Genomic DNA, 26,337 nt, shown 5'->3' on the forward strand with positions numbered 1-26,337 from the left:
TTTTTCCTACTTCTTAAATTAGGCCTGTAATGTTATGAACTTCTCTCTCAGGACCATTTTCACTCTGTCCCATAGATTTTTAGTTGTTGTATGTCCTTTTTCATTTGTTTTCAGGTGTCTTTTGATTTCTTCCTTGACCTGATTGTTAACACATTCATTGTTTAATAACATGTTATTTTATCTCCATGTCTTTGTTTTTCAGGTTTTTTTTCTTGTGATTCATTTTTAGTTTCACACTATTATGGTCAGAGAAGATGCTTGATATGATATCAGATTTTTAAATTTGTTGAGACTTGTTTTGTGTCCCCACATGTGGTATATCCTATGAAAAGTTCCATGTGCAGTTGAAAAGTATATCTATTCTGCTGTTTTGGAGTAGAATGCTGAAGTTATCAATTAAATCCATCTGATCTAGTGTGTCATTTAAGGCTGCTGGGTGGAGAAAATTTTAATGAATTTGAATTACATTTTGCATATGGCTAGCATATTTTTTAAAAATTGCTTTCTCTTTAATCTTGGATATAAGAAAGGCATCATTAAATAAAAATCTTAAGTGATTCATGATCTTCACATGTGGTTTATGAGCACAGACCTCAAATGACTAACACTGGCTTGTTTATTATTTCCATTCCTGGTGGAAACTTTGAAGAATAGAAAATTAGATTATGAACAAATTGCAGCATTACTGAAAATAAGCAATTTGTATTATGGTACAAGAAATAAATATGCAAATTGATTTAAGGCACATCTTTATACTAGCTTTGTCTTGAAATTGTTGTCTGTTTACATCAGGATTGTTTTTTATGGAATCAATTGTTAATTCAAGTAAAATGGAACCACTAGCACATGCTAATTTGGCATTTTAATACAGAGTATATTAACATTTAGAGACACCTCTGTTATATTTGTCATATTGTGGTTTTATATCTTTTTGTATGGATACATTTATTTACTGAATAATTTTGGAAAAGTCTTTACATTGTTTCTGAGTCTATATTTTTTACCTGTGAAATATAAAAATATATCTGCCTCACCTACTTTAGTTAATCCAGTAAATATTTATTTAACTCCTATTATGCGACATACACTGTTTTAAGCATTTATGTTACTTTTCATTTATCTCTTCTGGAGAATTCCCTTGTTCTTTCATTTGGGGGTTATTTCTTTGTCTCCTCATTTTGGCTGCCTGTTTGGTTTGTGACTATGTATTAGATAGATTTGCCACGCCTCTCAGTCTCTAGTGCAGGACAGTGTCAAAAGCTGTTTCTGACTAATTATATCAGGCAAAGACTCAAAGCCTTCAGAGACTACCTCTACCTACAAACTGATAGGATTCAAACTTGAATTGCCCTCAGGCAATCATCCTCAGGTGTGGTGAGAGTTTTTTTTTTTTTTCAACAGGGTGGGGCAGTTGCTTCTGACTGGAGGTTAATTGTTATTTTTAGTTTCTTAAGTGGCCTCAGAAACTCTGCAGTGTGGGGCAAGGTGTTTTCCAATAGGGTGGGTCAACTGTCTTCCCCCCAGGCAAGGTCACCTGTGTAGTAAATGTCTGTGCAGGAAAGATATCCTCTGCTGCATGAGGGAATGACTCAGCACAGGGTACTGGGGGTTTCTGCCTTCTGAGCTCTAACTCTGGAGTCCCCAATCCTGGCTTCTGCTCACATAGCTCCAGTCCACTCTGCCCTCTCTCTGCCAGAGCACAAGGTGGGTGGCTCCACAGGGAATTTTGTGCATTGGCCCTTTAAAAGGGTGCCTGAATTTCCAGCTGTCTCTCCTTGGCAGACAGCAACTCTGCTGCTTTTCAAAGCCAGCTGTTATGTGGGTACCCTTCTCAGTTTCGGTGCTCTCTGCTGGGGGACCCAGCTTGAGGACTAGATCCCAGAATTCTCAGTGACAACCCCCCACAGCTGAGATATCTCTCTGGAACTTAAGTTGCTGTCTGTGGGAGTTTGGCCAGCCCTTTTGCTCCTCTGCCTCCAGTCTCTATGCAGTCTCCACTTTTGGTTCTTGGACATCAGGGTTCTCTCTAGTGAGTCATCCGTTGATTATTCAGAAAGTTTTTCTATATTTTAGTTGTAATTCCAGTTTGTTCCTGGGAGTGTCAAGCATTTATGTTACTTAATAAGAGAGTCAGAAATGAGTAAGAGACACACAATAACCACAATAAATAAACAAACCATTTGGCAAGTCAGCAGATGGGAAACAATATGGAAAAAATTAGAGCAGGGTAACAGCAGAAAGTTCCCGGTGGGAGGGATGGGCTCACTAATTTAAAATAGAGTTTTCAGGGTAGGCTTCATTGAGAAGGTGGCATCTGAGAAGACCCAAATGGTATAAGGGAGTCAGTCATCAGGGAACAATTCCAGCCTGGGGGATTCACTAGGGCCAAGGCAGTAGGCATATGTGGTGAGTTGGCAGAATAGCAAGGAGCACACTGTGGCTAGAATGGAGAACAAAGTAGTAGAAATCAGAGAGATAAGGAGGATCAGAGTATAGATTGATCATGTAAAGTCTTATAGGATTTTGCTTTGATTCTAATGGGACATGACAAGAATTGGAAGGGTTTGATAATGAATGATATGATTTAAATTAGGTTTTAAAAGGATCATTTTAACTACTCTCTTAGAGCATATTATAGAGGGGAAGAATGGGAGAAAGGAGACCATTAGAAGGCTTACTATAGTGATTTGAGAGAGATAATGCTAACCAACAGACTGGAATGCTAGGACTTGGCGGGGCTGTAAAGTGCTTGAATCATAGATGTTTTGAAAGCAGAACCAACAGAATTTCCTGATAGATTGGATGTGAGAGGAAGTGAAGAGTCAGGATGGCTCAAATAATTTCACCTGAGCAACTAGGATGATGGAGCTGACATTAACTCACATGGCAAACCTACAGATGGAGTAAGTTTTAAGGAGGAACATCAAAAATTGAGTATTGTTTATGTTAAGATTGAGATGTCTATGTGACATCTTATTTAGGACAATATAAATTATGCTAAAGTTGAAACTAAGACTCAAAATGTCAGTGGCCTAACACATTAAAGGGTTACTTCTCACTCATGTTACACATCAAACATGTGTAGTGAAGTCTCTGCTTCAAATATAATACTCAGGGACCAATGCTTATGGAAGCACTGCCATATTGTAACTGAATTAGAAATATGTGGCTTCCAAAGTCATAGAACAGGGGAAGAGAAGAACTAGGGAGTCATGCTTTGGCTCCTAATATATTATCCCAATGACACCATTCACTTCTTCTAATTGCCAATTGATCAAAGCCAGTCACATGGTATTACCTAACTGCAAGGAGATAAAAAATATGGACTTTGATGTAAGAGCAGACATTCAGGCCAGAGATCTGTGCTTGTGATATGAACTTGAGAGTGGTTGGTTATATGTAGAGTGTTTAAATCCAGGAGATTGTGAAGTTACCAGGGATTAAACAGAGGTAGAGGAGAGAAGAGGAAGGAGGATGGGCCCCAGGGTGCTATAATGTTGATAGGTTTGGGAAAGGAAGACAGGACAGCAAAGGATACTAACAAGTGAGGTAGGAGGAAAGCCAAGAGACTGAGCTGCATTGGAATTCAAGAGAGGAAAGGGTTTCAAGGAGAATAGAAGGTGATGGACTATGACAAAAGCTGCTGGTAGTTTCCCTAGGATGAGAACTGAGAATTGACCATTGCATTTTCAGATGGAACTCACTGGTGTGCTTCATGTTTTGGAGGTGTGATGAAAACCTGATTGTAGTGGAGTAAGGGAGAATGAAAGGAGAGGAATCAGAGTTAGTAAGTTTAGCAACTCTTTTTGAGAAAATTTAATATAAATGACGAGAGAAATAGGGTGGTATCTAAAGAAGGAAGAGTTATTTATTAAGAACATTTTTTTTGTAAATGGAAAAATAAAAGCTCCTGTGCATGCTAATAAATAGAATGAGAAAGATTGATGATGCAAGAGAGAGGGAAAAATTGCTGAAGTGATGCTTTTGAGCAAAGGGGAGTAGGTGTGTCTGCTGCAGAAGTAGAGAACTGACTGGCTTTAGTTAGGGGTCTGGGGAGCTTATCTCTAGTGATAAGCAGGAAAGAAACAAGACTGAAATAATGGGAGTCTCTGTAAATTTGGTGAAGCTTGTGTACCGGTGTTTATGAAAGGTGTGTCTTAGATTTATCACGAGCACCAAATGAAATGAGCTCAAAGTAATAGATAAATATGTGATTATTAATTTGCTATCAGCTTTTAACAGTTTAGCATTAGAAACAAATCAAAGTTGGCAGACCAGGCTCATCTGGAAGAAGACACAGTCTACCTGGAGGCTCTGGGCACTAGGAAAGCACGTGGTCTTCTGCACCAATCACCTCTGCCGAGATGCTGTTTGCCAGGGGAACACGAGGAGAGAGAGGATGACCCTAAATGAGTCCTATAGAAAGAGGAACTAGGAATTGCATGCTATAGACCTATGCATCTGTTGCTAGACCGTGTTTACATAGTCATGTTAACTCCTAAATTAATCTCCAGCCAGTAGTTACGGTAATTTGTTGACTCAGTCACATGGGTATCTTTTGGAAGTGTCACACACAAGATAGCAGCAGCCATTCACAAAGGTCATTAACTTGGGAACAAGCGGACTTCATTTAGGAGAACTGTACCTTCTAAAGTATATCATTTAAATATTTATTTTAACTATTTATCTGACAACGTCTACATCCTGTTCTGTAATACTAATTAATACTTTCCTAATATGGGATAAATTTTACTTTTTCAGGCCCAGAGTTCTTTCCTGGATCATGACAGGCTGTTGACACTTCTGTTGCCTTATGCATTATCCTTCTTTTTGGGTGGGAAATGGGTACAAAACTAAATAATACAGACATTCGTTCCGGTGTGTATGCCTGTGTGTGGTTTTCTGATTCATTCAAGGTGACCATAATTGACCAATTAAATCCAGGAATCATTGGAACTTTTCTAGCTTTTTGGACCCATTAGAACAATTTTCTCTTAAACTAGTAGATACTATATCATGAAACTATCATGTTCTGGAAAAATCAAGCTACTTTTGCTGCCACAATTCTAAACATGTCCAAAATACTACTAATCACAGAATTACAGGAGTAGCCAGAGTGTTCCTACACTGTAGAGATTTGACCTGGAGATGTGAAGTACGGATTCCGGAGGCCATGATCTGTATTGCCAAAGAAGGGAAAGATTGTGAAATAGAGCTTCCAGTGGGGCCTCTCTCTGGTCTTTTCAGCAAGTCTTTTATGAAAAACTCAATTCATGAATTTTCTACTCCAGGCCTTTGAACATGATAACAGTTGACAAACTGCCAGGCTGTATTGGCCAGAACAGAAACAGACATCACTATGTCATAACACTTAGTCCTAAACAGGAACTTCTATATACAGCATTTGGAAGTCCTGAATTTTTGATGCATTTTCTTTACTTTTCCACCTTACTTATTATCAGGCTTAAATTGATATACTAAACATCTAGGGATATTAAAACCTTTTCTTTTTTTCAGACATACATTTAAAATTTTTATAAATGTAATGCATGCCATGTCTAAAAATAACACATAGAAGAGTTTGTAATTAAGAGCATCAGCTCCCTGCCCCATCTGTTCCTACATATAATTCTTTCTCCAGAGGACTGTTTTTTCTCTTTTAAGTATTCCATATTAAAAATTATTTGCTAGTTAACTCCATATATCTACATCAATGTTACTATGCCACTATTTCTGAATTCTCCACAGAGACATTGTTCATTGACTTTCTGATAGATGCAGATTTGACTAGGTTGACTCTTTCACACCCTTGCCAAGTCCACCTTCTAGTTTTCTTACAGAGCTATTTTATGACTTCAATTGGTGATATGTGTTATCTATTGATTACAGACAATATCTCTAGACTCCTCATTTTATGAGAGGACATTAGTGCCCTAACCTTGATTTAAACTCTCTTTCTTGTTTCCATCTCCCAAATTACATCATTTATACTTTCACTTATACATGTCAAGTTTAAAGCATTTACATTACGTTCTGCACCCATAATTAACACCTTCCTGATGTATATATAGGTAGATCCTAAAGTTGAAAATCAACATATTCTGGGCTGTGACTTTTTTCTAATCAATTTTTCAAGTTATTCCATCATTCTACTTTTTGTGTTCTGTACACTCATCGAAAACTCTTATTTGCGGATGGTCCATCTTCAGTTCCTTTTATTTTTGTGTTTATAGTTTTATACCTTCTTTATTTCTTTAATTTTAATAAAATATAGAGAAGAAAAGAGGACAAACAAGTGTGCTCAGTCCATCATCTTGTATTAAGGCCCCTTTTTTCTTTATTTTTTAAAATTGAATTTACTGGGGTGATGTTGGTTAATAAAATTCAGAATCTCCTTTTAAATTTGTGGTTTTCTCTCTCTTTGATACTTATGCAACAAAATAAAAGTGTTGTGCCAACAAATCTAGCTAGACTTTAATATTTCTAGTAATGCACTATTGGAATATATTTTATTCATACTATTTTTTTTTACTTCTGCAGTTTAACAGTTCATTATGGCTTTAAATTTAGCAAAGAGAATCTTCTAATCCAAAACACTGAGATAGCACATTGGAAAAGCAAACACATAGTTTGGAAATCTTAACAAAGCACATGAAAACTGACCATCAATTTTAATTGTCTTTTTGTTCTCTGACATTCTTAAAAAATATTGAAAACAAAAATGTTTTCTTTTAAAGTATTGGCATGATATCTTGATTCCTTATTTAGTATCCTCCAATTACAGTTTATAATATCCTGGCAGGCGATCGCCCGATTTGATATCTTCATCTACACTGCAGGATAAGATAGTAGCATGCTTTCCTCTTGTCCCTGACTTCTGTACAGTCTGGCTTACAGTTTTAATAACTCCTTGGAACAAGTAACTGTACAGCATAAACATATATTCCTGTTTATTCAGAGGGACAGTTCTGTTATTGCTATATTATGAAAACAATTGTGATTCTAAATAAAATAGACTCACAAGTGAACACCAAGAGCTCAACTTTTTTTTTTTTTTTTTTGGAATTACAGATTGTACTTTATTTTTATTTTTATTTTTTATTGCTTAAAGTATTACAAAGGGTATTACATATGTGTCCATTTTATCCCCCCGCCCTAGACAGTCCCCTAGCCTCCCCTATCCCCCAATGTCTTATGTCCACTGGTTATGCTTATATGCATGCATACAAGTCCTTTAGTTGATCTCTTACCCCCCTACCTTCTGCCCCGCAACCCTCCCCGGCCTTCCTGCTGCAGTTTGACAATCTGTTTGAGGCAGCTCTGCCTCTGTATCTATTATTGTTCAAAAGTTTATAATGGTCTCTTAACTATAATGTATACGCAACTTGAAGTTTCAAGAATTTTGTTTTATAGAATTCATCTAGCCTGAACAGTCACCTACAGTGTCTTCGTGATTCATTTTTTGAAGTCTGTCGAGTCTGTGTCTCCCTGGATTCTTACTGCCCTAACAGTGCAACCTTTTTGATATTTTCATTACCACTTTGTGAGGCTCAGGGCATGTCTTGATGTGCCAGCAGGAGAGACTTCTTTATCCTGGACTGAAGGTAAAGCTGACTTTAAAAACACAGAAATAGTATGGCTTAGTGGTGAGGGGGCCTGGCTTGGAGGCAGGGCAGTGGGTGCCTGCACTGGCTCGGCCTCTTACTGCCTAGGTGACCTTGGACACTTGACTTACACTCTTGAAACTTGTGAAATGAGAATGGTAGTAGTATTTACCTTAGAGAGCTGTCAAGAGGCTAAAACAAGACAATGCATGTAAAATATAGCAAAATGCCCATACTTTACACATTGGGTGTTAGTTATTTTTATTCTTACCAATGTGATTTGTTAATTATTCACGTGTTAATCTTGTTTAAGAACACAGAATTGCTTACACATGAATTTCTCCTTAAGTTTTGAGAACCTAGAACACATTCTGTGGATAGCTTTTCAGTATCAAGAATGTTTCTTGTTTCTCTTTGTGGGCATAATTTGCATTTGGAGAATTACTTGTACAATGTGCAGAGAGAAATATTAAGTTCTATTTTCTCGCACGTAGGAGATCAAGTTTGTATATAGCTTATTTATATCTACACCCGTCTTTTAATTAAGGTCACTTTAGTGGCTTAACATGGAGATTAGTGTCATAAACATTAACTTTTACTTGTTAAAGTCAACTCTCACTTCACATAGCAAACAAATCCCAAGATGTCTACGAGGGACATCTGTGTATCTTAAAGGAATTAAAGGAGGAATAGTAAACACTCAATGATTCTAGCTCTACCACTAACTTTCTTTGTGATTTAAATCAGGACACTTTATTTATTCATGTATGTTTTTCCTGTACTATGTCCCAGGGACTAGAGTAAACAGACAAATAAAATCCTTTTCCTTAGGAAACACACAGTTTGGTTTGGAAGGCAGACTAAGTACAATATAATGTATGTGACAATGCATACACAATGTGGTAATGCACACACCACTACATGGTATGTATACATATATGATGTGTTAATGTATAAAGTATAAAGTTTGTGCTATGAAATTTATCTTACTATATTTTATTATTTTATTTATTAGTGTGTGTGTGTACTACATCCTACATGACATTTGCTGAGTTTCTGGAGTCTTTAAATTTATATCTTTGACAAAATTTGGGATGTTTTTATTCATTATTTCTTTAAATATTTTTTTTTTCTGCCTCATTATCTTTCTGCTCTCCCTTCTGGGTTGTGGGGGAGAGAACCTTACAAGTATAAGGAAAATTTGCTATTTTCTCACAGATCCTAAGGCTTTATTTAATTTTTAAAATATTTTTTCTCTTTTTCTTCACATTAAGTAATTTCTATTATTCTATTTCTGAACTCTGTTATTTAAAAATATTAATAAATATTAAAATTCATTTGTCTTCTCTAATCTGCTTAGTAGGTGATCCAGTGAAGTTTTCTTTTAGATATGTAGTAATCCTTTCTAGAATTTTCATTTGGTACTTTTTTATAGTTTCAATTTACCTGCTGACATTTATTACACTCACTCATTCATCATGAGCATATTTTCCTTTATTGAGTATAGTTCTAACACCTGCTTTAAAATACTTGTTTTTAACTCCAAAAGCTGGGTTATCTGAGGGTCTCTGTTCATGGATATTTTTCTTGAGTATGGGTCATGCTCTCCTATTCCTGTATATGTCTAGGAGTTTTGTATATCCTGGGCTTTACCAATGATGTGATCAGGAGACTCTGGGATTCTCGTATATTCCTCAAAAGAGTGTTCATTTTTTTTTAAGCTGGCAATAAACTTGGCTAGACACACACTTTCTGCTGCCTCTCCCTATAATGCACAACGGCTAAAGTGCACATTTAGTTCTTTTGCCTTAGCTGGCCCCTTGCAGTCGGCCATATGTGTGGACAGTGCCGTGTGCAGCCAGACGTTTGGGCAGCATTTGTGCACAGGATTTGGAGCTTGCCCTCCCTTGCTCTCTCCTTTTCAGGGCTTACCATTCACTTGCCAGCAGCTGTGCTCACTTGATCTCTGTTCACTCATTCTTTGCACGAGAAAGAATGTTGGATTCTAACTGTGTTCTAGACACCCAGCACTGAGTCACACTAACTCCCTCCTTCAGACAAAGGTCTGCAAGAATGAGAAACTCACCCAGTGGATTCCTTCTTTGTGTAAATCCCCCCCCCCCAGGTTCAGATTCTGCCTTCTTTGACTAATTCTCTAGTATTTTTAGTTAGTTGTGTGTGTGTGTGTGTGTGTGTGTGTGTGTGTGTGTATAGAGTTGTTACGTATAGGGGGATTGATCCAATAGGAGCTCCTTAGTCATTACCAGAAAGAGAACCTTTGATTTATATTACGATGCATAGAGCTAGAGGAATTTATTTGCTTCTGTAATTGGCACTGTATCTCAACAAGTAAATAGTGTATTCTACGTGTTCAGTTTATCTTTTTTTTATAAGTACTAAGTCAATCCTTCAGGATTAGTCTGTTACTATAGACCTAGGAAGTGCAGCTATGCTAAGGTTTAGGTTAGCTGATTTAAACATATGCATACTATTAGCTCTGATCAAATAATTGAATCAATGCCCTCTCTCCTGGGAACTGACCTTTAGGCCACTCAACAGTGGACATTCTTTTCACTTAGACCACATTCCAGTTGCTGAGACCATTATCCTTCCCCTCCGGACCTTCCCAGGTTCTGGACCCGCCCAGAGAATGCTCTGCCCAGAAAAAGCCCACCTAGAGTCCTTAAAAATCTCTGACTCCCCATCCCTGGGTGCTGGCATCATTTTGGGGCTCAGCCCAACTGGTACCCAGATGACCTAATACATTTATAATCCCTGACCACTTTGGCCTCGTATGTTAACACATATATCTATGCTGGCTTGTAAAATGTTGTCACTTAAGGGTGATGCAAGATAATTTGAAATCCCTTTTTAAAAGTTTATTTATTTTTAGATAATGTAAGTGAGGGAAGGAAAAGTTTGTTTTAGATATATGGCTTCAGCATGCTGTTTGTTTATATTTCTCTGTGGGATGCCATCCAGAATGGTAGTCATGCCACATGTGGCTACTTACATTTAAAATAAAGTAAAATAGAAGTTTAGCTTCTCAATTATACTACCCACATTCCAATTACTCAGTAACAACATGTAGCTAGAGGCTACTATATTGGACAGGAAGGATAGAGTATTTCTATCATCAGAGAAAGTTCTACTAGATAACACAGTTCAACAGGATGCTGCTGTGTACAGCAGACACGTGCATTTATTGGGAATGAGGTTTGTTCAGGATCATCTGAATTCCACAGGTATAGAATCTATTACCAACTAGAGCCACACCTTAATGGAAGCTAAAGTTTATCTCCTTTTTTCATGTTGGCTATATTGTCCCTTCATGGGTTGACAAACTACACAGGTGACTGCTTTGTTCCTGTGAAGCATCTGGGTAACCTTAAAGGCAGCAATAGATTGAAATTATTGAAGTTATTAAAACTATATTCCAGACACTGGGCTAAGAACTTTATCTGCATTATTTCACTTAATCCTTATCATGACTTTTTGTCGTAGCTGTTATTAGTCTCCATTTTTACAGGTAGGGAATCTAAGACAGAGAAGCTGGGTAATTTGCTCATAGTTCTATAATAGGGGAGAAAGCCAGGGCTTAATTGTGAACAAATAAGGGAAGTGGAAGAATATGTATTTTTTTATATTCCCTGTGGAAACTTTCCAATTATTAAAACTTGGTGACAAAGCTGTTCTCCTTCCATGAACAGAAATATAGCACAAAAGAAAGAATTACAAATATATTAGTCATCACTTTTTAGACTCATATAAAAACTTCAGTTATGTATCATGCCTTAGTCACATAAATTCCTGATCTAGGAGTGTTTGTTGAAAAATGTTTATCTTTCCTTCCCTCTTTCACAGCTCTCAGATGCCAAATTTCCTTTCAATGACCAGCTTCTAAATCGCAGAACATCTTTCTAATTCTGACCCCCATCTCTCTCTAGGCCTAGGACCCCTCATCCTGTTTCATACTCTTTTAACTCTATAATCTTTTGTGTGTGTGTGTGTGTGTGCTTTAACTTTTCTATTTAAAAATAACTTATATTTTAATATCGCATACCAAATATGCATCTTCATGTTTTAAGCATCTTTATTTTACATGAAATAATTTTTTAAAAATATGTTTTTATTTATTTCAGAGAGAAAGGGAGAGAGAGAGATAAAAAAAAAAATCAATGATGAGAGAGAATCATTGATTGGCTGCCTCCTGCATGCCCCCTACTGGGGATTGAGCCCATGACCCAGACATGTGCCCTAACTGGGAATCCAGTTATGACCTCCTGGTTCATAGGCAGATGCTCAACCACTGAGCAACACCATCTGGGCACATGAAATAATTTTTTTGCTAAATTAATTTACTTTCACTCAGAAAGTTTCATCTTTTTATTAGCATTTATTGATTTTATTTATTCATTTGTTGTTCCCCACTGTTACCCTTCCTTATACTCCTTAACATTATATGAAAAATGTCCAATGGTTTGGAATTTTTAAATTTAACGCTGCGGTAAATGTTTATTTTTCTAAGGAAGTGACCCATCCAAAAGAGAAAGCATGGTGGTCACAGTGCTGAAGCCAGAGCATACAGCCACTTTCTCATACTGTTTTTAATGAATGTCACAAGGACTGTGTTCCCTCTTGCCACTGTAAAATGTATCTTGGTAGGGTCACCGGCTCAAGCCTCCTCAGCCCTCTTTGGAATCAGAATAGCCTGGACTGACTGCCTAAGCTTCTTTAAATCTATGCAGGGTGAGGTAAAAGTAGGTTTACAGTTGTGAGTATGTGATACAGTTTATTCTTGTATTATTAGTATTATTTAAAAAATGTTTTTATTGATTTTAGAGAGAGGAAGGTAGATGGGGAGAGAGATAGAAACATAGATGAGAGAGAAACATCGATTGGCTACCTCCTGCATGCCCCCTACTGGGGATTAAGCCTGCAATCCAAGCATGTGCCCTGACTGGGAATCGAATCAGAGACCTCTTGGTGCATGGGACAACACTCAATCCACTGAGACACACTATCCTGGAGATTCTTGTATTATTATTTATTAATTATTGTATTATTTTCTATACAAATAACTGTAAACCTACATTTGCCTCACCCGATATGTGTAATACAAGAGTAACTGTAAAATATATTTTGCTCAGCAAAGGAAAGTATGACATTATTATGGTGACATACTTTTTCTTTGATGTGAATAGGAGAAAAAAGTTCTAAAGGATTAAAAAAGATATGAATAAAGAGTAAATAATAAAATCTGACAAAACACTAAAAAACAAGTAGAACAAAGATTTTACAGTTACCCTTGGCCTCAAGTACTGAGGTAAACTTGTCCTCATCAAAGCACCTTTTGCTTACGATATGGCCATCACATACAGGAGGAAACGTCTGCAGGGAGAGTCTGTAGGTTCAAATCGCTGAACTCTATCTGGACTTAGAGACAGAAACAGGAGAGCCCTCCTAACTCCATCATGAGCCACAAGAACAATAGTTTCAGAAACATGCAAATTTCCTTTGATATTCAGCTGCAAGGAACTCTTTGAAAGAATTTTCCAGCATTCTTATTTTGGAGATGCAGCTGGATAATCATCTACATGTGGAAGAAACAGGAAGGTCTCATTTCCTCAACATTTTCCCAGTGGGCTTTTCAAAGGAACTGAAATATTTTTGTAAAAAAAATGGATTCCCTGGGTTTCCTAATAAATGAAATTAGCTATTCTTCATTGAAGTGTTACATTTTCCCCCCAAGGGTGGAGAGTCGCTGTTTCTGCTGACTCGGTTTCCCCCCGCCACAACCTTTTAATTAAACCATCATTTGATTAATGAGTATATTAATATGTAAAATTGTGGATTTTTGTGAAGATCGCAGATTATTTTATTACTTATTGAAAGAGTCAAGGAAAAGAGTACCTTAAGCAAAAAATTGGAAGAATCAATCATTACTCTATTTGGAAATGAATTTCAACCTCAAGGTAGCATCACTTAATTTAGGATGATTTATAATTTACTTATTTTTCTTTTTTAGTTCTTTGTATTTTAACTTTTCAGTAATGAATATTATTTGTGTGATAAAAAAAAAAGAAAGAACCTCCCTTGAGACAAGGAAGGTAAGGTTTAACAACCTAAAGGACTTTAGGATGGTCTTTGGCACATCATTCTCACTGATAAATATATTTCACCATCATTAGCACCATTAGATCAGTGTTGTCCAGTATAACTTCTTGTGATGCTGAGAACATGCTGCTGAATACTCTAGCCACATGTGGCTAGTGGCTACTGGCCACCTACAATGTATCCATTGTGACTGAGGAACTGAATATTAAATTTATTTAATTTTAATTAATTGATATTGGTATAGCCATGCATGGCTAGTGGCTTCCATATTGAACAATTTCAACTTAGATATATCCAAAAAAATATCAGCCACAAGCACCTAAAAAGTATTTTAGCACTATTTGTGACTACACATAGTTCTTATTTTTTCTATGAATAATCATATGATAATCAGCAGAGAACAAGATTGCCAATTATGTGTGAGTATGTCCAGAATAATCTACTCTGGAAAGCAAGGATTTTGTTTAATTTATGTCAGGAATGCTGTTAGGATTAGATTAAATTTAGGTATTTTATTTATTATTTTTTAATGTATTTTATTGATTTTTTTTTACAGAGAGAAAGGGAGAGGGATAGAGAGTTAGAAACATCGATGAGAGAGAAACATTGATCAGCTGCCTCCTGCACACCTCCTACTGGGGATGTGCCTGCAACCAAGGCACATGCCCTTGGCCGGAATCGAACCTGGGACCTTTCAGTCCGCAGGGCGATGCTCTATCTACTGAGCCAAACCGGTTAGGGCTAAATTTAGGCATTTTAAAGGTGCATATTTATAAAACTGTATTTGGCATAGCTTAGACAGTTATCTCTTTTCTTTTCCCATGTTCCTGTTGAATTATGAGAGGGTTGTTTCAAAGCAATGCTTTCTTTGGTAATGAAGGATAACGAGCAAATATGTTGGGCCAGATGAGAGACAGAGAGAGAGATAGAGAAAGGGAGACAGAGAGTCCCTGAAGCAGCAGGAAGCCCCCAACCCAGAAGATATGCTGCTAGCTCCTGCACGCGGCCTGGCAGCATAGGCAACGCGTGCTCCATGACGACAGGCTGTAAGATCCTATAGTGAATGCCTGCAATCATGGAGAAGCCAACAAGGGATTCTCAGACACACCGAGTCACCAAATAATTGAGAGAAATCAAGCTGGGGAAATGGAACTAATAGAGAAAACAGAACATTAAAAAAATATTCAGAGACATTCAAAAGATGGCATATAAATAAAGAACAGAGATTTCAAGAAATTAACAAAAATTTAAAAAATGAAAAATATGATAGTTATAATAAGTATCAGTCAATGGCTACCAACATAAAGTGTAGGAATGTTAATATCAGGTAAAATATAATCTAAGGAGTATATTAATTTAACATTGCTATTTCATCTTTGTTCTAAATTAATTCTTTACCAACTATTGTTCACCATGGGACAGAATCTGTCTTGTTCACTCTAAAATCCTATACACTTAATATGTACAGTAACTATATTTTTAATTGAATTGAGCCTAAATCATGTGGTTTCTTTTATTAACAAGATAGACTGAGGGGAATGGCATATTATTTAGCTGAGAGAGAGAGAGAGAGAGAGAGAGAGAGAGAGAGAGAGAGAGAAAGAGAGAGAGATAAGGGGATAAGTATTAGTGAAAATTTCAACCTCTTTGATAGCAACTTCATGTATATAGTGATGTCATTTTTAAGTTTTATTATCCATCCATATTTATGTACTTTATAATAGATGTCAGCTACCATGCAATGCTATTTTAAATGTATCTTCATGATTATATTCCTGAAGTCACATGACTCATGGCTATGCTGGGTCTGTTAAGGCAATGGTGACATTTATATATTTAAAAGCTTTGTCTTCCCGTGAGTGGAATTTCTGAGTCACACATCCTTGCCCTGCTTCTTTGCAGATGCATCCTTAGAAGATGAGAGCCTTTCTTTTTTTCCTATTCTGCATGTGCTTACCTCTCCCTGCCCTCCCCCACCTTCCCCCCAATAATCTGGTACTGGAGGGCACTGGAGGGTGGACTGCTCCCTGCCTGGGGGGTGGGGTAGGGTTGTGGATCCGTTTGCAGGGATAATGCTGCTATCCCTGGAGTGTGTGAAGCAGCAGTTTCCTTGTTCAACAGGCTTATGCTCCCTAGTTGATTATGCTTAATAATGTCTGATTCCCTTTGCTCCCTTTCTTTTTTTAAAAAAAAAATATATTTTATTGATTTTTTACAGAGAGGAAGGGAGAGGGATAGAGAGGTAGAAACATCGATGAGAGAGAAACATCAATCAGCCGCCTCCTGCACACCTCCTACTGGGGATGTGCCTGCAACCGAGGTACATGCCCTTGGCCGGGATCGAACCTGGGACCGTTCAGTCCGCAGGCCGACGCTCTATCCGCTGAGCCAAACCGGCTTGGCGCTCCCTTTCTTTATTACTATCCAGCCTCCTACACTAACATTTTGAACGGGTTACGAATTTGGGTTTTAGAGTTAAGCTTCTTCAAGCTCAGATCTCGGCTCTATGATCATCTTTGGCAAGTGAATTCATTTCTTCCTGCTTTAGTTCCCTCATCTTAAAAATGGGGATAAGAGTAGTGCATCTCTCACTACAGAGTTGTTTTAAGGACCAAATAAGATAATGTATAAAAAAACACTTAGCATAGGGCCAAATATAATACCCAAAATGTCAGCTAGTACCCAGAATCCTTGAGAAGTTTCCACTGGCTATGGGGTGGGTATGGGGCCAAAAAAAGAAGTCAGCAGGGACCACAATGAAATGATGCTTTGGCACGTTTCCTTTATTTAGAGAAATAATACCACACTGCCCGTGTGAAACCAGGGAAATAAACATGGAGAGGTCACAATATGAGAGAAGATGAGATTAGCGAACATCTGAGTACATAAGCAAGCAATCTCAGAAACACCATTTTCTGTGCCTCTAAGGGACTATTTTAAACTAAAATAAATTTGGGGGGAGGGTAAGTAGAAGGTGGCATTTTGAGAATAGATGTGGAAGGTGGAGAAAGAATGAGATTTAGAGGTGTTTAATTCTTATCCATTATTTGGCTCCACACTCAGCCACTCACTTAGTGGAAGCCCAAGGAGAGTCTAATCCTATATAATAAAAGTCTAATATGCTAAGTGTCCGGTCGTCTGGTTGTCTGTTCAACCAACCAAAGCGTAATATGCTAATGATAAAAGGCCACCCAACTGCTCACTATGATGTGCACTGATCACCAGGGGGCAGACAGTTGACTGGTCGACCAGTCACTATGATGTGCACTGACTACCAGGGTGCAGGTGCTCTGACTGGTAGGTTAGCTTGCTGCTGGGGTCTGGCTGATGGGGACTGAGTGAGACAGGCCGGATATGCCCTGGAGCCCTCTTGCAGTTCCTCCCCACCTGGCCAACCTCCCAAATCTCTCCCCAGCCCCGATCATGCACTGGTGGGGTCCCTCAGTCTGGCCTGTGCCCTCTCGCAATCTGGGACTCCTCAGGGGATGTCAGAGAGCTGGTTTTGGCCTGATCCTGCTCAATGCAGGAGCTGCCCCTGGTGGTCAGTGCACTCCCACAGGGAGAGTGCTGCTCAGCCAGAAGCTGGGCTTACAACTGGTAAGTGCAGTGGCAGTGGAGGGAGCCTCTTCCACCTCTGCGGCAGTGCTACGAATGTCCAACTGCCAGCTTAGGCCCGCTCCCTATGGGCTCCTGGGCTGTGAGAGGGCACAGGCTGGGCTGACGGGGCCCCCCATCTGAGTGCATGAATTTTGTGCACTGGGCCTCTAATAGAATATAAAACGAAGTAGCTACATTCACAGGCAACTCCTTTTCTTTTTCTTTTTTTAAATATATTTTATTGATTTTTCACAGAGAGGAAAAGAGAGGGATAGAGAGTTAGAAAAATCCATGAGAGAGAAACATTGATCAGCTGCTTCTTGTACACCTCCTACTGGGGATGTGCCCGCAACCAAGGTACATGCCCTTGGCCGGAATCGAACCTGGGACCTTTCAGTCCGCAGGCCAACACTCTATCCACTGAGCCAAACCGGTCAGGGCTCCTTTTCTTTTTTTAAATTGAGTTCATTGGGGTGACATTGGTTAATAAAATTATACCGGTTTCAGATATACAATTCTGCAATACATTATCTGTGTATTATATTGTGTTTTTATCACCCAAGGCAAGTCTCCTTCCATCACTGTTTATCCCTCCTTTACCTTCTACTTTCCCTCATACCCCTCCCCTCTGGCAATCACCATAGGTTGGCAGATAACTTCTTTTGCATTTATGTTGTTTCTCACCATTGGCTGTGCTCAACTATCTTCTATTGCTTGATCTCCTACCCACACACTCTTAAACTAAAATGAACTTTTTATATTAATACAAGTGTTTTCTTCATGAAATGATTTCTGGTGAAGACTTTAAAAGGTGAGGCTGCATTCCTTACATTTCTTTTGTCTACACCCTGATTTCTTTGGCATAGCATCAGTTCTTACGTTTTGGACATTAAAACACATGTTCGTAATCATTGATTAGATTAATCGACACATACACCAAAAGATGGCTAGCTTTTCCGCAATGGGATGATAATGAACAAATACAGGAAATGCCTAGCATCTTTCTTTCTAATATGAAATAAAATGTTTTGACAGTTATTCAGATATTTTCCAGTGATAGGATATTATTATTAGAGTTTTTAGTTCTTCCTCCCCCATTTCATATTTACATTTTTTTATATTCAATTGATTTGAGTTTGAGACCTCTCTGAATTCTTCTCTCTTCAGAGAACTATTTGGATAACAGTGTTTGTTCCCTGTTATGATACTTTTCTTGTCTGCCTATGTCATAGCTAAATGTGGACAGTTCAAGTTAGTCCTTTCATTTGAATACAAGGATTATTTTATTTCCATGAGTACTTATAATGTGCCATGGGTAAAATATGTTATCTTTTGATTTTTTTTTCTTTTCTATGGGCCTGTCAGCAGCATCTGATTTGAAGGGTGTTTTTCTAAATGGATATTTGCTTCCTGGATGATAGTGTTTCTAGTGACACTCTGCCCCAAAACCTGGTATGATAAATCAGACGATCTTGTATCAGGCTGTAGAAGTAGTTTTGGGAGAGGGAGGGGAATGGATTGGGCAATAGGATCCATTGGGGACTCTGTAAAACCTACTTTCCCAGGCTTCATATGGCTTGTGGCTTAAGGGATATTTAGCAACCTTTATTGAAAGCACACTGGAAGGCAAAACAATAACTAAAATATGTACTAAATGCATTTGCAATTGTATATGCAATTTAATCATTAAGTTAATTTGTATGTAAGCTAATTATACATGTAACTCTATGGTGACTTATGGCTTTATTCTCTACTGTGACTCCCCATCATCTGGTATGATGGAATATAACTTTATTAACAAAATAAAATAGCAGTTTCAAGTGAAGCCACATGGCAGTAATATTTACAAGAGGAAAATCTGTTTCCTATCCATGTGGTCCTCAAACCCCTTCCAAGGATCTGTAGGATCTGCAGAGTATGGTTCTATTCCTTCAAGATAAGAGCCAGGACCCTGGGAGGGGAGCAGAGTGGAGTAACTCAGGCATTTCTTCTAATAGGAAATGACTCTTGCACATGGAGACACATATTAAAATACTTCATGTGTTCTTTTGTATGTGTATTATGCTAACAAAGTCCCTTCCTCTTTAATGTATTTTATTGATGATCTAGTCCTTCTGATTAATGTACATAAAATATCTATATCCAAGATGATAAGGAAATGACTCTGAAGTTTAAAACAATATATTTATTAATGCCACCATTAATGCTGCCATTTATTTGTACTGTACTTAATTGGGAATAGGCTTTATATAACATGAATCCATGGTTCCAGTAAGTGCACCCCTTCTGAGCTGGTATACACTGAATTCACTCCATTATTTCATGTCCAGCTCTTTTAAGAGTGTGTTTTCCTATATGAGACATTGGAACTGTTTGCTCTGAACACAAACACAATAAACTTATTTCAAATTGGCAGAATGCATATTTACTTTAAAAGAAGGATTTTGTTTTCCAAGCCTTCATCACATGAGAGAAAAGCCATTTATTTATTGCCTATGTTGACAATGATTAAGTTGTTTGGTATATATTGGGTAGTTCCCGAATTGGATGACTAATCGGATGAGTAAATAGGAACATAGAAACAGTAGGAAGCAAACTAAATAGGAAAAGGATTCTCTTTCAGAGTAAGCGTGCTCCTAACACGGCCATTAGCTCTGCCGCTGGTACAATGCTTCCCTCTGAAAATGCTTCCCAAGGGAAGTTGCTATAGGAATGTTTTCCTTTCCAAATCACCACACTTTTAAACTAAAATGATTGGAAAATCAATTGATTCACCTGTTTAAACAAGTTAATGAGGAAACAATGTGCTCACTACAACTAACCTCTCCCAGGTAATGCTTGGGGAGATTGATCTTTGAAAGGGATTCCCTCTGTCATTCTTTTGGACATGCAGCCTTTCTCCTCCCCGCCTTGTTCCAATCTGGCTCAGTGAACGTGGGCAACATAGGAGCCAGTGAACCATAATCCCCAGTGTAGCAGGTCCGCATTCCTGGTCTCATCTCTACTCCTTCTTTCCATCCCTGGCCCACCACCCTATCCTTAGTCTCTTATACAGCCCTGCCAAGTAGCCACTTCTGTTGTCTGGGATTTTTACCACATGACACAAGAGACCCTGGGATATTTTTAGTTGCTTATCATAGGGTGAGCCCTTGAGATGTAAGTGATTATAAAAGAGTCCAGAATTTGGTGTCAGGAACCTGGTTTACAGTCCTGACTTTGCCACTCACCAACCATAAAAACGTGGGTGGATTATCCAGCTTCTGTGGCTTCCATATCCTCGTCTGTAACATAAGATTTAATGCTGTGTAGCTACTAAACTCTCTTTTGGGCCAAATATTCTCAGTTAACATAAAACAGCCATTTCAACAATGGAAAATGTAATTGGAAATTTAAAAAAATATATTTATTAATTTTAGAGAGAGAGGAAGGGAAAGTGAGAGAGAGAGACATTGATTTGTAGTTCCACTTATGTATGCATTCGTTGGTTGATTCTTATAAGTGCCTTGACCAGGGATCAAACCCGCAGCCTTGGTGTGTCACGACAATGCTCTAACCAACTGGGCTGCCCAGCCAGAGCTATAATTAGAAATTTTTTGATTCATGGTTGGGTAGAACTTTTACTTGTGTTCATTTTGCATAAATATCATAAAAACTGTTCTGTGAAAAATAAGCTATTGTTAAATGGTACTATAATGTTGCTTTTAAAAAACCGTTTTTAAACAACAAACTTAATGCCTTTAAGCTTGTCTAGTATATTCTATGATTTTCCGTTAAGAGGTTTAAGAAAATTGTATAATTAACAAATCATTTCAGATTAATGAAAAAACCACCTCAATATAAATTTAGATAAATGAATGTCCTCATTCATTTTGTTCCAGATTAAAGACTCGAGTCTGAAGAATGCATAAATAAGCGAGCAAAATAGAAGCCATTGGAAAATCATCACACAAAAAAGCATACTGTGTGGTCTTGAGAAAGATTGCACTGCTTCCATGGGAGGCAGCGTTAAGGGAGAGATGAATAAGTAGAAAAGCAAAAAATTCTGTGAGAAAAATCAAAAGACTGGTTCTGTAGAGCGAGAATTAGGGGACGACTTGAGGCAAGAGGAGAACCCAAGGACAAATAGAGATTTAAGTGGCCACTCGGGCTTGCAGGAGCTATCTGAAATCCCAAAGGAAGAAAATTGAAGCTGGGATGTAATTATGATAGTCACATTGTGTACATAATGAATGAATGAACACAATGATTTAAGAAGGAACATACATACCTATTTTTAGTCAGTTTCCTTATCTGAAATGTAGCATTTGAATTAAGCCTGGAATCCTTTGAGTGGCAGACACTGCTTTTTCTTCCCCTTAATCCCAGTTATAGAGGCGGAAAAAGTGAAATATTTGCTTTCTCAGCCTCCCTCAGAATGGAGGGTGGCCATGTGGCTAATGAGAGATACACAGACATCTATTAGGATCTCCCTCATCCACCTGTTCTTTCTGCTCAAGTGAGACATACTGTTCATAGCTGTGGCAGCTGTCTGGTGGCCGTGAGGGAAAGGGTAAATGCCAGACAGCAGAGATCACACCACTGAGCCACCGCACCCATGCCACCAGCCTTTAAACTTGTTATCTAATAAAATAATTTCCCATTTGTTTAAACCCGGGTTAACCAGTGTTACTATTTCCTGTAGATGAGCGCATCCTCAGGAAAGCAGGTTCTATGTCAGTGATGGTGAACCTATGACATGCGTGTCAGAGGTGACACATGAACTCATTTTTTTTTGGTTGATTTTTCTTTGTTAAATGGCATTTAAATATATAAAATAAATATCAAAAATATAAATCTTTGTTTTACTATGGTTGCAAATATCAAAAACTTTTTATATGTGACACGGCACCAGAGTTAAGTTAGGGTTTTTCAAAATGCTGACACGCCGAGCTCAAAAGGTTCGCCACCACTGTTCTATGCTATGCTTCCACATCATGCACTCTGTCTGCACAGTCGGGTGAGACTTATTATGCTTCAGGTCTCTCATCCTCTTTCCATGAACAGATAGAGGCCCTTCCCAGGACATCTTGGCAGACTCACCTTGGCGAGATCACTCTGGCATTCCGTGTGATGAAAGGAATAGGGGTGCAAGCTGATCTCAGAACATAAGCTCTGAGCAGAAGCAGACTAGGATCCCAGACCCTAGTGTTTCTTTCTCTGCATCTCCCTTCCTCCCCATCCATAGGACAATCAGAAAGACAAGTAGCTCAAGGTCTCTGTGTCTAAGGAACTGTGGTGTGTGTGTGTGTGTGTGTGTGTGTGTGTGTGTGTGTGTGTGTGTGTTAGTCATCTCTATACTTCCCCCACTCCCAGTTAAGCAGGGAAAGGTGGGAATGCAGTTTAGTTCACACCTAGAAGGACAAAACTGACCTCGATATCAGCAGTAGAAAGGGGAATCCCAGCTTTCTGTGAACAGCAGTAGTAAAGGACTTGATGTGGCTTAAGTGAGCTGCAGAATGGCTTCAATGTAGTGGGTGAGCCATAAAAAATGTTGAGAAAATGTCTACAGAATAATCATTTTGGGTGGGAAAACAGGGAATGTTCACAAAAGAGAGAAGAAAGTGTGGAAAGGTTATTCGAACCTCATTTTCTTTTCTAGTAGCTCGGATTCTATTAGTAATGAAAAGTAATTGGTCATGCAAATGAAATGTGTATAAGTGAAATCTGAGCCACATTGATATGTAGCGACTCATGGAAACATCCCATGGAAGGCCTAATGGGTGCAATCTCCAAATTGGCAAAGGACCTTGCAGATATTAATGGAAAATATCTGGACTACTAGTCCAGCCTGCAAAAGGGAGGAAATGGGTGTATCTGTCCTCCATAAAATCCACACATAGTCTTAACAGGGATAAGAAAACCTTTGTCCAAGTCTTCTAAAGTGTTGCTTAATAAAATTATGAAATATGTGACAGAGATCACTGTCACCATAGAACAAGCAGAGCTATTTCATAGCAAGCCATTAATAATTAGTGATATTAATATTAAACTGTAACCTTATTTATGCTGAAATAAGATGGCATCTAATGATAGAACATCTGGTATATTTTAATTCTTAAACAGATTTAAGGTGAACTTTTTGTTGTTGTTGTTAATCCTCACCTGACGATATTTTTTTAAAATATATTTTTTTTTATTGATTTCAGAAAGGAAGGGAGGAGAGAGATAGAACTGTCAATGATGAGAGAGAGTCATTCATCGGCTGCCTCTTGCATGTCCTATACTGGGGATCAAGCCCACAACCCTGGCATATGCCCTGACTAAGAATCAAACCGTGACCTCCTGGTTCAAAGGTTGACGCTCAACCACTGAGCCACCCTAGCAGGGATGAGGAGATATTTTTCCATTGATTTGAGACCAAAAGAAACATTGATGTGAGAGAGACACATCAATTGTTTGCCTCCTACATGTGCTCCAACCAGGGACTGGGATCAAGCCTGCAACCGAGTTATATGACCTTGGCTAGAAACAAACCTGCGACCTTCAGTCCATGGGCCAATGCTCTACCAGTGGTCAGCAAACTCATTAGTCAACAGAGCCAAATATCAACAGTACAACGATTGAAATTTCTTTTAAGAGCCAAATTTTTTAAACTTACACTGTATAGATAGGTACATTGTTATTAACTTAATTAGGGTACTCCTAAGGCTTAGGAAGTGCCACACTCAAGGGGCCAAAGAGCTGCGTGTGGCTCGAGAGCCTCCGTTTGCCGACCACGGCTCTAACCACTGAGCATCAGCTAGGGCTAAGATGAACTTTTTTAATCATAAAGGAAATGTCACTTCACTTGTCAAGAAATGAGTCTGTAAGATTTGAATTGGAGATCAGATTTCCCCTGTTAATTATGAAAATTTAAAACTAATCAATACACTTTAGAGTATCAAGACAGTTATAGGTATGGATTTTGACTTTTTGCTGTAGAAATTATAGCTTCAATACTATCTTGGGAATTATTTACACATCATTTATTAACCATCAATATCCTTTTCTGAGAAAATTAGGTAGATTAATATATCCACTGATATTGGGGGTAAGAGGTGGGTACTTTTGTTTCCATTTTGGTGACTTGTCATTGTTAGTAATGCTTCCTGGTTACTAATGAAAAGAGTTGTGAACAAACAAAAACAAAAACAAAACAAAACCTCAAGAACTCTTGCTGTTGGGGACAGCACAATACTTTTTCAGATACACAGTTGAGGATTGGAAATACAAAACTTGGTTAATTTTCTACACAGTGCAGTTTGAAGTGACTTAACTGATGGATTTTCCATTGACTCCCTAGAGATTAAAAAAGTTTGACTGTCAGGAAACTTTTCTTGTGTTTATTCTTCAATTTTCCTTTTCATAATTTCCAATCACCACTCCTTGTTAACATCCCTCCATGGGCCACCTTAAGTGCTTCCTCATTTTAATAGCATTTATGCTCTTTAAAAAATATTTTTTTCCGATTAGTTGCTATCATGCCAAATAATACATTTTCTCAATCTTCATTTATAGTTTAAGTCCTCTGACATTTCAATGCTCATCAAACATTTCTTTAAATATAACTCTTACTTTAAAATACCCAATATGAATATCGCACTGTCACCAGCATCGTCTAGAGAGTTCTAATTTTATAAAAATTATACTACAGTGATAAAAACTAGCATTGCATATGCATGTTCACTGTCTTTATTGTTGACCCTATTACATCCGTCCCCATTTTCTTCCCCTTTGCCCCCCTACACTCAGCCCTGGAAACCCCACCCCCTTTCCCTCTGGCTGTCCCTGCAGTGTTGTCTATGGGTTGTGCATATATGTTCATTTTAATTGATAGCCGTGCTGGTTACAGTTGTCTTAGTTGCAGGTCTTTGTGTTTCATCACTTTGAATACTTCATGCCAATCCCTTCTGGCCTATACTGTTTCTATTGAGAAATCAGCTGACAGCCTGCTGGGAATGTTCTTGTAGGTAACTGTCTCTGACTTGCTGCCTTTAAGATTCCCTTTCTGTCTTTAAACTTAGCTATTTTAATTATGATGTTCTTGGCGTGGCTCTCTTAGGATTCATCTTTATTGGGACTTTATGTGCTTCCTGAACGTGTATAACTTTTTCCTTCACCAGGTTACGGAAGTTTTCTGCCATGATTTCTTCAAACATTCTTAATCTCTTGGTCACTCATTTTTTCTTCTAGTTTCCTTATGATGAGGATGTTGTTATGCTTAATGTTGTTTCACATTAGACTTTTCCCTTAGACTTTTCCAATTTCTATGAATTCTCTCTCTCTCTTTTTTTCTTTTTTTGGATGCTCTGCTTGGATGCTTACCATTATCTTCTCCTCTAATTTGCTGATTCGATCCTCTGCTTCATCTAAACTGCTGTTGATTTCTTTGGGTGTATTATTCATTTCAGATATTGTATTCTTCATTACTGATTGGTTCCTTTTTATGGTTTCTATATGCTTTTTAATGCTTACTATTTCTTGTTTAAGTTCTCACTGAGAATGTTCATTCTTTCCCTAAGGTCCTTGAGCATTCTTACAACCATTGTTTTAAACTCTGCATTTGGTATTTGGTTACTTACATTTTATTTAATTCTTTTTCTGGGGATTGATCTTGTTCTTTTGTTTGGGGCATTTTTTTCTTTGTCTCCCCATTTTGTCTCTGTGTATTAGGCTTTACCATGAAGGTGTCTTGTTAAGCTCAGTGGCACAATCTTTCAGAACTCTTTTGAGCTTCATGATCTAGGGTATTTCTTGTGGGCTATGTCACCCCCTGTTGTAGTTGAGTATTGAATGCTGTGGGTCCTTCCATGGGTGGAGTAACTGTTCATACTGGGTGATTATAAGGGTAAACCTCAACCACCGTGTATGAGACTCTGCCCCCTGAGTCATGGTTGTTCCCAGAAGGTTCTGATGCCCGCCAGAATCTCCATTTGGGTGTGCCCCTGGTGTGGCTAGCTGGATTGAGCTCTGGTGTGATCTGAAGCCAAGCACTGGTTGT

This window comes from Myotis myotis, unplaced genomic scaffold (genome assembly GCF_014108235.1).
Source record: "Myotis myotis isolate mMyoMyo1 unplaced genomic scaffold, mMyoMyo1.p scaffold_m19_p_11, whole genome shotgun sequence".
Lineage (NCBI taxonomy): Eukaryota > Metazoa > Chordata > Mammalia > Chiroptera > Vespertilionidae > Myotis > Myotis myotis.